This window comes from Panthera onca, chromosome B1 (genome assembly GCF_046562875.1).
Source record: "Panthera onca isolate mPanOnc1 chromosome B1, mPanOnc1 haplotype 2, whole genome shotgun sequence".
In the NCBI taxonomy this organism is placed as follows: domain Eukaryota; kingdom Metazoa; phylum Chordata; class Mammalia; order Carnivora; family Felidae; genus Panthera; species Panthera onca.
In genome coordinates, this window is record NC_138342.1 from 174,262,507 (window position 1) to 174,274,664 (window position 12,158).

Here is a 12,158-nt window from a genome sequence, read left to right on the forward strand (position 1 = left end):
GCCACCCAGGTACCCCCAAAATATGAATTATTCTTAACCGACGAAGTGACAGTAAGATGGGGAAAGGAACCAGAGGCCTTTAGATCCTGCAGCAATACAAATGAGGGCTTCATGATGGCTGAGAGAAGAGAAAGAAAAATGAGTTCTAAGGATGCTCCTGTTAATTCACAAGGAGTCCTAGAGAAAAGACTGAACGTTATTCATTGGAATTTTTCCCCATTGTTCTCTCTCATTAAAACTGGATCTGTTTTGTCTCCCTCTGAGACTGTTTGAAATGTAGATTCTGATGTCCTTTGAACTTTGTTCTTTGATAAAAGTTGGGCAAAAAACACAGGCCACACACAACTGTGGACCTGAGATGTGAGACTCGTGACAGTTCTGGAGACGGCTTCCTGCCCTATGCTGAAAAAGGAAGACAAATGTTCAAACTGACTAGGAGGCAAAATATTTCCATGGTTAGTCATTAATATTTACTAAGAGGCATCAATGAACTGCAAGCTTCCTAGATTCAAGGAATATTTAGAAAGTTCCCTTTTCCCATCTCCATTAGGCTGGCAGGGCAGAAGGACACAGCCACCCGGGCTTGGTCTCCATCAGGACATTTCACCTATATGGTTTCTGGAAAAAAAGCAGTTTTTCTGCAGGTTTGTCCTCAAACAATAGGGCTTTGGGGTAGGCTAAAAGTGAACATATGCCAAATTAGGGATAAGATGATGGGGTTTTGTTTTCTTCACTCTAGATTTCCCTGTATGACTTTTTTCTTCCTTCTTGCAAATTATGGACTATAAATCTAGGCCTTTATGATTCAGAGTTCTCTTTGATTTGAACACTTTTATAAAGGGGATAGTTTCAAATGGTTGAGGTCTGTGTTCCTTTTTTCTTCCCAATTTACTCTCCGAGTCTGAGTAAATTTATGGCGCCTCTCTATTACAACTACCTGGCTTGTGTGGCATTCATGTTACCCAGATCACTCTTCTTTCATAACTGAAATACATAAAAATGAAAATAGGGCTCAAGGGGTTTCAGTTGAACCCCCTATATTTGAAGGGAATTATTAAGCACAGAATGTAAAGCCTATCTTGTTCTCAGGGGTCTGATGTGACAGCAAAACAGATTCAAGAAGAATAATGCTCTTCACCTGTAGTCTGAAACAATGCAGGGAGCTGATCCATTGAGCTCCATTTGGGAGGAAGACAGAGGTTGGGATCCGGACTAAGGCACCTCAAGCACCTCTGACCCAGGAAGTGAAGTAATGATGAGGTGATACGTAATAATAGGAGGGCAGGGAGTATAAGCTGCATGACTAGGTCCCCAGGGAGAAGTGGACAGAACTCTCCCTTCTTTTGCCAAACATACTAAGAAAAGGTGTATTGGATTATTTGAATGTTAATGTACCCAAGAAGCAAACACAAAAGTAAGGGTGTGGTATGTTTAATTTCTAGGTAGCTGCTAGAAACATTGTTCAGTATAATCACTCTATGACTCGACACAATTAATCTAGTAATTGGGAAATTTTCTTACTTTGCCAGAGAAAAATGATTTTAATAAGGAACCCAACCAGCCCAGTCAAAATTTGCTGTATTTTGAGCGTTCACATCATCCTTGGACTTTTATCTTCATAGGTTTTAGCGAAGTTGTTGAATCACATGGAAATAAGGACATAAACCACAAAACCGTGTGATTATTCATAGAGTTAACCATGTTTTTCTTTTGGTGCAGCTGTTTTAACGGCAAGAACCAAATGATACTTCATGTCATTGAAAAGTAGGGACGACTATACCCCTATTGGAGTAGCTAAAATGGAAAATAGTGACAATACCCAATGCTGGCAAGGGTGCAGAGAAAGTGGGTCTCTCTTACATTCCTGGTGGGAATGTGAAATTGTACAGCCACTCTGGAAAGTAGTTTGAGTTTCTCGAAAATGAAACAGACATGAACAACATGATTCAGCAATCACACTCCTGGGTATTTGTCTCAGAGAAATGAAAACGATATCCACACAACGGCTTATTCATGAATGTTCATAGCAGCTTTATCGGTAACGGTGAAAAACTGCAAACAACCCAGATGTCCCTCCATGTAACAACAGTTAAACAAACTGTGGCATATTCATAGCATGGAATACTACTCAGCAATAAAAGGGAATGAACTGTTAACACACACTACAGCATGTATAGATCTCAAGGGAATTGTGCTGAGGGAAAAAAGTCAATCTCAAAAGGTCACTTACTGTGTGATTCCATTTATATAATATTCTCAAAATGATAAAATTACAGAGATCGAGAATAGATCAGTGATTGCCAGGCATTAGACAGGAGCGGAGTGGGGGAGGGTGGATATGATTATAAAAGAGTAGTGCAAGGGAGATCTTTTTTAGTGATGGAACAGTTCTCTATCATGATTGTGGTGGTGGCTACATGAATGTACACATGTGATTGAAATGCATAGAACTACACACACACACACACACACACACGTACAGGTAAACCTGGTGAGATCTGAATAAGGTATGTGAATTACAACAATGTTATTTTCCTAGCTTTGATATTGTACTATAGTTAATGTAAGACATCACCATTGGGAGAAATTGGATGAAAAGTACATGGTGCCTCTGATATTTTGGCAACTTTCTGTGAATCTATAGTCCATTCACAATAAAAACTTAAAAAAAAATGGAGAATAACGTCAAAATGAGGCTACCATTTGAAAAATTATATGAAAAATTTGAGACCGTATTTTTGGAGATAACAAAGCCAAAGTGACAACTTGTAGATATGTTGTAGCTATAAAACTGGAAATTATTCCCAAACGGATTTCTCTGTATGAACACTCTATTTGTGTGTTTCTGGAAACTGACTCAATGTGTTTATTGACACTTCTTCTATCTGTGAAATGTCTGTTTTTCCTAATGAAAAGTGTTCCAGAAAACCAAGCAATGACATATATGGCTGTACAACTTCAAGATGCGAGTCTATTGTTTGCTTTGTACCCTTGCCACATCCACTTTCTGAAGACATGCATCAGTTGATAATAGCCACTGGGGGTCAGACTTCCACATGGCCCTTACCAAACATATGATTTCATACCCAGTGCAACTGCAGGAGCCCAGACCCACAGATTAACAGAACTCAAACCTTCCTTCCTACTTGTAAGCTCACCAAAGCAGACAGAGATATATATGTTCCTAGTAATTACCCAATTCAGAATGCAAACATATCCAGTGATTGTGGAAGAGACACCAGAATAGTTTTATATAAATCTTGGTTAAATACATCACAGTTAATGAGGAATTCAGCAGCAGGCTAGTGTTTTCTCTAAGTTGTGGATGAGATACAACCTTCCTTTCTACAATTTGGACAAGAAGCCCCTGCCCTGGGCCTCACTTTAGAAGCCCCACATGCCCCTGGCCATGCCCCTCACCATAGGACAAGAATCCCAGTTCTTTTCCAAATGGCCGCAGAAATGCTAAATTTCTTCCCAATAGCTAGTTATCACAGAGTGTAATTTTGGGCAACAATGAGCAGAAGATAGTTTGGAAAGAGGCCTTAACAAAGAGGGGAGATTTGCTTCCTAGAGTTATGGACAATGGAGCAAAGTTTAAAAGGGGGACTACTATGAATCACAAAAGATAAAAGAAGAGAAATAAACCAAGATTGGAATTGTCTGATTCTAGAAGTGGGTTTGAATTCTTTGAGTTCGAACAACGCGTCACTGAATCTAATTGCCAGGACATGACACAAAAATGACAATAGCTGAGCTTCTGCCTTGCAATGTGATGATGACAGGGGCAGGATCCAAACCTACACCATGCACACTGATCCAGAAAAGGTGTTGGTAATCACTTGCATTGCTAGCACTGCCTCCAGTTGGCTTTTCTCCAGAAGATAGAGGTATATGAGGTCACAAGGGGACCTCCTCTGTTATTGCCTTTACAAAACCAATTACTCAAACCCCCACACACAGAGAGAAGTGATTATATCTTCCTAGGGACTAGGTAAGGAATTTCCAAGTGGGTCGATGTCACAAATCAGGCAGGCATCATTTGGTCTCGGGGCTTCAATGACTATATCCTTTTTTTCTCTTACTATATATATGTGTGTGTGTGTGTGTGTGTGTGTGTGTGTGTGTGTATTAAGTTTATTTATGTATTCTGAGAGAGAGAGAGAGAGAGAGAGAGAGAGAGACAGGGAGTGAGTGGGGGAGGGGCAGAGAGAGAAGGGGAGAGAGAGAACCTTAAGCAGTCTTTGTGCTGTCAGCTCAGAGCCCGATGCGGGGTTTGAATGCACGAACTGTGATATCATGGCCTGAGCCCAAATGAAGAGCCGGTCACTTAACTGGCTGAGCCACCCAGGTGTGCCTCTCTTATAATATTTTTAAATGATATCTGGACTCTGGGACATACGTGTAACTGAAATAGTTCCAGAGACTGATGCCACCTGTTCTCACACTTTGAGAGTCCAGTTTAGTTTGTTCCATGGGATTTCTAAGATTCCTTAGTGTCTCCTTTGCAAACTTTGATATTCTTGCTTTCCAAGGTGAGCTGTGATGTCATCCCTTAGGACTGAAGATCACTAAGCCAACAATCTAGCCCAGATTAAAAGAATTTTCCTGAGTGGCAAGATGCACATCTTGCATCAAATGGCAATGAATATGGTCGTGCGCTTAGTGAAGCAATAACAATTAAACCTGTCAACTTTAACTGAGGCTGAGAAAACAAAAGACATTCCAGTTTACAGTGGCCTCATGCCAGGAGACTGCTGAGACCGGAGAAGAATCAGACTGCAGACTGAAGAATGCTATCTTCTAAGAAGAATGTGCTAATGAAAAATTTTCAGGAACAACAGCCTTCTCAAGTTTTCTTCCAGAATATTAATCAGCCAGGACCTCAAAGTATTCCTGGTCAGTGAGTATTCTCTGGCAGGTGCAGGGGACAGGAACACACAAAATCTCCCCTGAGCCAATTTAGAGGGAATAAAATCTGATGTGATATGCTGGCTGTTAACTTCTTTCAATAACTATAAATTAGCTGGTTATCGATGAAAGATTGAAATATCACCTAGACCTTTGAGGATATAAGTATAGCTTATGAAGGAGGCAGGGGCAAAAAGGAAGAATAATGCTGCCCTGAGAATGAACTTGAGGTTTTCTGGCCTACTGCAAGATTAAATAAATGTTCTTTGCTGTTGGCAAAAAAGTTAATTTTAAGTCTCCACTTCTATGAGTTGGTATCAGTCTCCTCTTAAGTCATTTCTTTTGATCAAAATCCTAGCTCCAAATATTCTTTTGAGGAGTCAGGTAAAAGATTATGATTCTCAATAACCTATTTATACAGCAATGTCTCCAAAAGTTCTGACAGCGTAAGCAAGGATGATGGAGTCAAGCTCACATACAGCAGCAAGAGGAAAAAGCCACTTTATCCAAACCTACTGTATCTGAAGCCAAACACTGAGTTATAAGGCTCAATATCTCATGTGTATAGTCCCCCGGATTCAGACAGGTAAACACCTCAGTTTCTGACATAAAGTCTCCTATCCTATGTGAACAGTTGTTCAATATCTTTGAGGGCACCAGAGAGTTGGTGGGTTGTGGCAAAACCATGCAGTAGTGGATCCAAACAGGGACTTTGCTTCCAGAAGGATCTGAGTGCTGTTCACTTAACATCATGCATAGGCTACTCAGATTTCTGACGCTCGGTTCCAAATCTGGAAACGGAAAGACTCACATGTCTTCAGTAGAGTTGTTATGAAAATTGAGGAAAACGTAAGAGCTGCTACATAGTCAGGGTTCCATGGATGGTAGCTATTATCCCCTGAGCATGTTGAATGAATGCCCTTGAAGAGGGATCAGGCTTGAACATGAATTCTGGGAAATTATTGTGGGGAAGCCTCACGTCGTGAACTCAATTTGCTGGCTTCACCGTGAGAGGCATTTCCAAAATCTCAGAAGTCCCTGCAATCTTTTTTCTTGATAGTGTTTTCACTGGACTGTCTAAGCCAGGAGTATGAGTTCCCTTTCAAGAAGTGCTGTTTTCTCTTCATGAAATGGTTGGTTGAGAAGCATCAGGAAGCTGGCAACAAGTGGAAGTTGAAACTGAAGTCACTGGAGGTTTCTTTGATGCTAAGGGCTTGCAGTACACTCTTGTCTCCGCTGTGGTTGGTTTTCCTGCTACGTGCAGCTTCCCAGCGTGACTCTTGTCTTCTCTCCCTCTTACCTTCATGGAAACTAATGTGCCCTTGAAATGTTTATGTGCCATTTCTCTTCTGGTTCGAGGTTATGCAGTGTCTGTGGAGAATTAGAGGTAACACTAATTCATCTTTCATTCCTCACTTTTTGTCCTGCAAACTTGATAACTGTTTCCTTCCTAGGAAAGATAAAATTCCAGAGCCTCTCCTCCTGTTGAACTCCATTCTCCTTTCACTTCTGAACAGTGAACCGCCTCGTAATTATTATTCTTCACATGAAACTCTCCTGTTAGACTTCCTGTTCTTTTATTTGTTCTTGTGGATAAGAGGATGAAATGTGAGCTGGAAGATAATATTATAAAGTCCATTTTCATCTGAATGAACAAGGCACCAAAAGAGTTCTAATTAAGGCTTTGGGGTCAGGCTGGGGATCGGGGGAGGAGGATGTGTGTGTGTGTGTGTGTGTGTGTGTGTGTGTATGTGTGTGTGTGTGTGTGTGTGTGTGTTGTGTGTGTGTGTATACATACACAAAGATAGAGGGAGAGGGAGAGAGAGAGAGAGAGAGATCTTTAGTAGGAGGCTACAGGACTCTGGCCTTAATTTTGTCTTGTGTAGAGTATTTGAGTGAACACAGAGAAGATATCAAGTTTTGTGATGAACCAAAATGTGGAGAGATAATTAAGGTAAAAATTGAAAGAAGAAAAAGGAAGATTATTTCAGCATATTAGAGTTGTGGACAAATGCCAAGGGAACAGAAGTTAATGGGAATGAAAATGAACGCAAAACCGTGCGTTTGATATTAAAAAGCAGTTGGTTATAGTATGAGAAAATTAAACAATGTTTTTTTAAAAAACCTGCAATGATGGGGATATGCCAAAGGGACACTGGAGCTAACAGAGAAAGCTCACAATGGCAAAGCTGGACCAATATGAGCAACATGATAAATAAATAGTATTGGATTATAACCTAAATATAAAATAGTACTATATAAACTCAAATATAAAATAGTACAAATATAAAATATTTATAAAATAAATATACACAAGTCCACATTTATATAAATAAATGATTGAATAAATCACTCTGAGGGAAGAGAGATCTCCTGTATAGAATTCCAAATATTTAGATACTCTACCCTCATGGTAAAGTATAACTCTTCACTCCTTAAAGTGTAGGCTGTGCACAGTGCTTCATTCAAGAGTATAGTATGAAAAGGAAGAAATAGAAGGTAACTGTGTAGGAGAAATCTGATCAGCCAGGTAACCAAGTGATAAGTCAATAGTGATATGTCATGTTGATAGTATGTATTCTTGTTTGTTTGTTTGTTTGTTTATTTAGTCATTCATTCCTTTATTTATTTTGAGAGAGAGAGAGAGAGAACGGGAGGGACAGAGGAAGAGAGAGAGAATCCCAAGCAGACTCTACGCTCACCACGGAGTCCGATGTGGGGCTCTATCTCGCCACCACGAGATCATGACCTGAGCCGATATCAAGAAGAGGCTTACCCACTGAGCCACCCAGGCACCCCAGTATGTATGTATTCTTGATACATGTGATGCGGATGTCAGTTTACCTCGATGGTCTTTGTCCACAGAACACATAACCCCAGGCTAATCACAAGACCATCTGACAAATCCTTATGGAGGGGCATTCTACAAAACACCTAACCAGAACTCTTCAACACTTTTAAGAGCATCAAAAACAAGGAAGATCTGAGAAACTGTCAGAGCCAGGAGGAGTCTAAGGAGAGACGATAATTAAATGTGATATAGTATCTTGGATGGGATCCTGCAACAGAAAAAGGACCTTTGGGAAAAATGAAGGAAATTTGAATGAAGCACAAACTTTAGTTAATAACTGCTTAGTTAATAACAGTGTGCCAATATTAATTCATTAGTTGTGACAAGTGTACTGTACTAATATGAGAACTCTTAGTACCGTCATTGCAATTTTTCTGTAAGTCTATACTATTCTAAAATTAAAGGTTTATTTCATAAAAAGTAATGGAAAAGGTGAAGGATCAATTAGATTTTAATTTGTGGCAGAATATGTGAGAAATATTTGGGAATGTTGACCAAGGTAAACTTTAATGGATGACAAAGTAGCAGAATTTTGTCCAAACTACCAGAAACAATAGTCCCATCCTTTGTGTGTTCTTGGTGAGATGAAAGTCTGGAGTATTATATTTGATTTTGAGAGTTACAGAACTCTACTGTTAAAACATGGTATGCCTAGACAAAGTCAGTAGGAAAGATAAAGTTTTAAACATTATTTCAAAAAAGAAATGTCAGCGCATCTGGGTGGCTCAGTCGGTTGAGTTTCCGACTTTGGCTCAGGTCATGATCTCACGGTCTGTGAGTTCGAGCCCCACGTCGGGCTCTGTGCTGACAGCTCAGAGCCTGGAGCCTGCTTTGGATTCTGTGTCTCCTTCTCTCTCTGACCCTCCCCCGTTCATGCTCTGTCTCTCTCTGTCTCAAAAATAAATAAACATTAAAAAAAAAAGAAATGTTGTCTTAGTGTGGGATCCCCATGAAAACAGAGCAGAGCCTCAAACCAGGACTTATGAGCAGGTAGGTTTTTGTTTTTTGTTTTTTGTTTTTGTTTTTGTTTTTTGAGATGTGATTTCATGAAACAGAAACAAGAGATTTAGGAGAATAAGGGAAAGAAAGAATGTTATGAGATGCTTTCTTGCTGTGGGCAACTGGAGCTCACTTCCACTGGACCCTTATGGAGAGCCATGTGGAATGTGCCCATAATTTTCCCTTGAGGGACAAAAGTAAGCATTTATAATGTGCTGGCATCCCCTGTTGGCTAAATGCTGCCCCAGGCACGCTTCCTCCCAGATTGTGCCTGTGGGCTCATGGCTGGTGTCATGGAAGTGCCAGGGTGGGGAACGAGAGCCATGCAGCGCAGACGAGGTAAGGTGCTATCACATTGCCCCTGTGCGCAGCTGGCTACAGCAGCAAGAGATGGAGTAAATGGTGGACTAGCGGGATGTGAGGAGGGCCCTATGCAAAGGAGAATTTCTTTAAATGTTTTTTTTTTTTATTTTTTATTTTTGAGAGAGCACAAGCAGGGAAGGGGCAGAGAGAGAGGGAGACAGAGGAGCTGAATGAAGCAGGCTCTGCGCCGACAGCAGTGAGCCAAATGTGGGACTTGAACTCACGAACAGTGAGATCATGACTTGAGCTAAAGTAGGTCGCTCAACTGACTGAGCCACCCAGGTGTCCCATAAGGAGAATTGCCAATGGATGTCTCAAGTACAAGAGGGAGAAGACATTTTACTTTGCACCCTAGGGGCATGGGCTAGACCTTTGATTAAAGTGACAGACACAGATTTTACCTCAATCAACTAGCCCTATCCAGATTGGCAATGGGAGATAGAAAAAGAGGGGGTTAATATACAGAAAAATCAGAGTAAATAGAATACACTGGGTATGATGTTAAAAAAAATCCAAATGCCACGGTTACTGAAATAAATGTGAACATCTAAATTTATCAGTTAAAAGACAGATTAGCATAATGGATTTTTTAAAATCCAGCTATGTGCTATTTACAAAAGTCATACTTACACATTAAGAATTTAAAAATGGAGGGGCGCCTGGATGGCTCAGTTGGTTGAGCGTCCAACTTCAGCTCAGGTCATGATCTTGTGGTTCACGAGTTTGAGCCCTGCGTCGAGTTCTTTGCTGATAGCTCGGACCCTGGAGCCTGCTTTGGATTCTGTGTCTCCCTCTCTCTGCCCCTCCCCCGCTAACACACACACACATACACACACACACACACACTCTCTCTCTCTCTCTCTCTCTCTCTCTCTCTCTCTCCCCCCTCTCTCTCTTTCTCTCTCTCTCAAAACTAAACATTAAAAAAAATTTTTTTAAAGAATTTAAAAATGGAACAAGTTATATCAGAAAAACAGTAAAAACTGCAAGGCAATATCAAAAGTTAGAATATCTATTTTTTAATGCTTGTTTATTTATTTCTTTTGAGAGAGAGCATGAGCTGGGGAGGGGCAGAGAGAGAGGGAGAGAGTGAATCCCAAGCAGTCTGTGTGCTGTCATTACAGAGCTCAGTGTAGGGCTCAGTCCCACGAACCATGAGATCATGACCTGAGCCAAAATCAGGAGTCAGACCCTTCGACTGAGCCAGCCACGCGCCCCAGAATATCTATTAATATGAGCCAAAACACACTTTTAAACAAAAAATACTATTAATTCAGTAAGTATTTAGTTTGACTGTTTAGAACTGAAAAGCCTTAAATAACAGTAGCTTAAAATTGATAAACGTGGATAACTTTTATGCTCATAAAATGAAAAAAAGTGTCAGAAAATAGGCAGACCTGGGCTGGGATAACAGATTTCAAATTTTACCAACACAAATCAGGTTGAGAGTTGGAATCTCCCCAGAAAGACATACACCCTATGGTCACTTCAGATGTGGGTGTAGAGGACAAGGGAAAACTTTCCAGAGAGGGAAGGCAGACACCAAAGAGAAAATGCCTGGCAAGAAGTAGAATCGGGATCTAATCAAGGAATCTTGTGTACCACAGAGAGTAGGATGCTTTCCCCAGCCCTGTCCAGCAACACTTGTCCAGCCATTGAGCAGTGATGGCTGTGCCTCTTCTATTCTTCCATTTTTAGAATGGGAGTTTTTCTGGAGGTCACCCACCCTGTTCCTGATACTTTGCTGTATATTGGGCATATGCATATGAGACATATATTTATCCAGTTAGTTCATAAATCATGAAAACACAAAGTCACATTCAAATTTGAAGGAAAGGACTGTGCACAAACCAAGGATCTTGGGCCTTGACCTTAAAATAGTCAATGAATGGGACTTGGGGTTGCATCCTTTGGAGAGAGGGTGGTTTTCTTTCAAGGATGAAAAGAAGTCCCCCCCTTAGCCTTATTGTCCATTACCCATCTCAAAACTTATATATGCTAATTTTTGTCTGATATTTTTCTTTCTACAAAAACTTCCATTCCTCTGTGTGGGAGAGAGAGTGGACTGTTCCTCCAATGTCTATTGTCCCCTTGAACCATAGTAATATATATATATTATGTATATATATATTATATATAATATATATATAATATATATATACACACTATATACACTATATATATTATATATATATTATATATGTTATATATATAGTGTATATATGTAATACATATATTATAGTGTATATATATATATATAGCGTATACACTATATATATAGTAATATATATACAATATATATAGAAAATTCATATATATCCAACCAAAATAAAAATTTGTTTCCCAGCATCCCTTGTAGCTAAAGACATTTGGTTAGGTTCTTACCAGTTGGATACAAACAGAAGCTTGTGCCGTTTCCAAGAAGTGCCCTCTTTCTTGATCGCCAGAATGTGGGTATAATTGTTAAAGTTCCAGCAGGTATCTGGGACCTTGAGGAGATCTTAGGGATGGGAGCTAAGTATGGTAGAGATACAAGATAAAAAGAGGCAGAGTTCTTGTCACTAAGGAATAAGCATATCAGCCCTGGATAACTGCCTACAATTTTTCCCCCAAGGGATAACATATTATTTATTTTTGTGTAACTTAATTTATATCTAGCATCAACATTCTTCTCAGCAGTGGAAAATTTAATTAATTCAATGAAAACTCAGTCAGAATAACACACATATTAGGCTGCTAGAAATTGTCACACAGCTCATTGAAGCTCTGTTTATTTTTTTCAGTCTTTTTTCTATCATCTCAATAGTTTTTATTACCATGTCTTCTTACCCATTAATCTTTTCTTCTGCAGTGTAGTGTCTGCTATTAATTCTATCAACAGAACCTATTTTATCCTAGATATTGTATTTTTCCTTTATAGAAGTTTTATTTAGGTCTTTTAAACATTTCTCCAGGTATCTACTTAACCTATTCCAGGATTCCACTACTTTCTTGAAGATATAGAACTGTTTTAATGTTCTCAACTAATTCTATC

The 12,158-nt window shown here is 39.7% G+C and overlaps 1 long non-coding RNA gene across 10 annotated transcripts in view; it reads left to right on the top strand.

Moving 5' to 3' along the window:
- LOC144616106 (uncharacterized) overlaps positions 1-12,158 on the top strand; it is a 237,090-nt gene that overhangs the window by 174,544 nt on the left and 50,388 nt on the right. For 7 of the 10 annotated variants that reach the window (XR_013555033.1, XR_013555032.1, XR_013555034.1 and 4 more), the window contains one exon: positions 4,536-4,989. The exons of the other annotated variants lie outside the window; for them this stretch is intronic. This is a non-coding gene — a long non-coding RNA (uncharacterized LOC144616106). Of the gene's footprint in view, positions 1-4,535; positions 4,990-12,158 lie in introns of those variants that run through there. 10 annotated transcript variants of the gene reach the window in all.